Genomic DNA, 3,291 nt, shown 5'->3' with positions numbered 1-3,291 from the left:
TTGAAACATTGTCTCTAAAAAGCCTTAGCATTTCATCAGAGCACCCACTGGATAAATGAGTATGAAGACTGAGCATGCAGAGTCCTCTCCCCCACTCTTATTTGAGCCATGCTAGCTCTGGGTGTATGTGTGTGCATTTAACTACCCAATGAGCCTACAATTTGGAGTAAACAGGGTGGTTTGAATTTTGGTTCTAACATTAGTGGTGTTACGTACTTGGATCTATTGCATAACTTCTCTGACCTTCAGTTTCTTTCTCTCAGTTTTAAGGATGATTAAATAAATTTACGTATGAAAAGCGTCTTGCACTTTGTAGAATCTCAACAAAATGATCTCACTTTAGGATTAGTTGAAGTCACCAGGATTTTAAAATCCAAGGACCTTTCTCTAGATACAAATTTTATGATATCAGATGATAGATTTCTTTAGGAGACTAGAACCACTTGAGGATTAGCCTACAAGGGATTAACAAATCTTATATTTTTACTAATAAGGTTTAGATGATGAGCCACTGAATTTTAAAGTCTCCAATGTGAGTCAAGAGAACTCTACTCTGAGAAAAGCATCAGTGGAGGGGACAATGATTTTAAGTACTTAAAAAAAAGATATCCTATTAAAGGCCCATTGTTTCTGATTATGTAGTCCTGTGTTTGTGTGATAAGTTGAGAATATTTTTGACACAGTCTTGGCTACCCTCATTTCCATAAGGAGTGACTAGTAGCTATATTTCAAGGCATGCATAGTTATATAAAGTAGGAAAATATATATGCATTTATTATTTTTCCTATAGATTTACAAGCATCAATGTTACAAATCTGATTGTACGTTTAAGAAGATTAATTTGGTGATGTTCACATCAGGGAGATTTATTTTACAGTAACCCAAAATTAAATGCCTATGATTTAAGAAATATATATTTTGTATTTTAAATCCCTCTTTACACCATTATCTCCTCTCTATTCTTGTACAAGTCCTCATTATTTCTAGCCAGTGCCATTTTATTTTATTTATTCTTGCTTCCAGTCCCATCACCTGCTATCTTTTCATATCACCACATAATATAATATAAATTTAAAATGCAAATGTACTAATTTCCTTCATCAAACTTCATTTTTCCCATCAAATAAAATGCAGCACCTTAATATTATATAAAGGGCTATAATTGCAAAAAGTATGTAAAGTTCTACTGAGGAACATAACAAATGGAAAAATGTAGCTTATTATTTATAAAGAGGTTTAATTTTTTTAATTTTAAAATTTTTTATTTAAAAAAAATTATTTTTATTTATTTATTTATTTCTCTCCCCTTCCCTCCCTCCTGCAGTTGTCTGTGTCCATTTTGCTGTGTGTTCTTCTGTGTCCACTTGTATTCTTGTCAGCAGCACTGGGAATCTGTGTTGTGTAATTTTCCTGTGTCAGCTCTCCATGTGTGCAGCACCACTCCTGGGCAGGCTATGCTTTTTTCACAGGGGGCATCTTTCCTTACAAGGCTATGCAGGGAATACCCATGTGTGACAGGGCACTCCTTGTGCACATCAGCACTACACATGGGCCAGCTCAGCATATAGGTCAGGAGGCCCTGGGTTTGAACCCTGGACCTGCCATGTGGTAGGCGGATGCCTTATCCTTTGAGCTAAATATGCTTCCCCAAACAGGTTTAATTTTAACCTACTTTACCACGCTTATTGTATTTCTTCCATTCTTTTCTTCCTAGACTATTTATTCCTGTCTTATTCTCTTAGCAAACTCCAATTTTTATATATTTAAACTCAATGTCAAATTAATGGACATGATTTCTTAACACTTCAAGGCAAAATTAGTTCTCTGTTCATCCATTTTCCAAAGTATTTCTTATACTGCATTATTGTATTGAAATTGGCCATTTATGTCTCCCAAGTACATTATGAATGCTGACGCTGAAGAATGAGGGCTGGCTTCCTTCTTTTAGTATCCTATAGTTAACTCAATAAATGTTTTGAATTCATAAATAAAAGAATTTAATGGCAATAATTGATTACACTCCTTTTTTTTTTGTTAGAGAAGTTGTGGATTTAAAGAACAATCATGCATATAATATAGGATTCCCATACATGCACCACCCCACCACCACCACCTTGCCTTAGTGTGGAATATTCATTACAGTTGATAATAGCAAAGTTTTATTTTAAAAATGTACCATTATTTAAAGCCCATGGTTTAACTTGGGGTTCACAGTTTTTGTAGTGTAGTTCCATGGATTTCTTTTCAAGTTTTTATTCTATTACCATATTAAAAATCTAACATTTCCCTTTTTACTCACATTCGTATATATATGTATACATATATTATAGATATATTTCCGTGTTATTAATTGCTTTCACAGTGCTGTGCTATGGATTACCACCATCCATTACCAAGGCATTTCCATCATTCCAAATAGGAATGTTGTACATTTTAAGCCTTCACTTTCCATTTCCTATCCCTACCCTGCCCCTTGGTAAGCTATATTTTAGATTTTGACTCTTTGAGTTTGCATATTACAATTGTTTCAAATCAGTGAGATCATACAATAATTAGAGAGATGCCAATTCAAGGTTTTTGCCCTTTTTAAAAAATTGGGTTGTCTTTTTATAGTTAAATTGAAGGGTTTCTTTATTTATTCTGTATATTAAACCTTATCAGATGCATGGATTTCAAATATTTATTCCCATGATGTATGTTGTTGTTTTATTGTCACAATAAATTCATTTGAGCCACACAAGTTTTTAATTGTGATGAGGTCCTTTTTTCCATTTTTCCTTTGTTGCTTCTGCTTTTGCTGTAAAGTCTAAGAACCATTGCCTAAAGCAAGGTCTTGAAGCAGTTTCCTTGTTTTCTTCTAAGAGTTTGATAGTTTTGTCTTTTATATTTAGGTTTTAGACCCATTTTGACTTGAATTTTGTATATGGTGTTGGGTAGGGGTCCTCCTTTTGTTTTTGCAAATGGTGATCCAGTTTTGTCAGCACCATTTGTTGAAGAGACTGTTCTTTCCCAATTGAGTGGTTTTTATCCTTTTGTCAAAAATCGGTTGGCCATAAATGTGAGGGTTGAGTTCTGAGCTCTTAATTCAATTTCCTTAGTCTATATGCCAGTACCATGCTGTTTTGATTATTATGGCTTTGTAATAAGTTTTAAGGTAGGGAATTGTGACTCCTCCAATGTCATTCTTCTTTTTCAGGATGGCTTTAGCTACTCAGAACTCCTGACCCTTCCATGTAAATTTGATGATTGGTTTTTCCATTTTTGCAAAAGAGCTTGTTGGAATTTTGACTG

The sequence above is a fragment of the Dasypus novemcinctus genome, chromosome 4, assembly GCF_030445035.2.
Source record: "Dasypus novemcinctus isolate mDasNov1 chromosome 4, mDasNov1.1.hap2, whole genome shotgun sequence".
In the NCBI taxonomy this organism is placed as follows: Eukaryota; Metazoa; Chordata; class Mammalia; order Cingulata; family Dasypodidae; genus Dasypus; species Dasypus novemcinctus.
Note: the sequence above shows the minus strand (reverse complement) of the source record.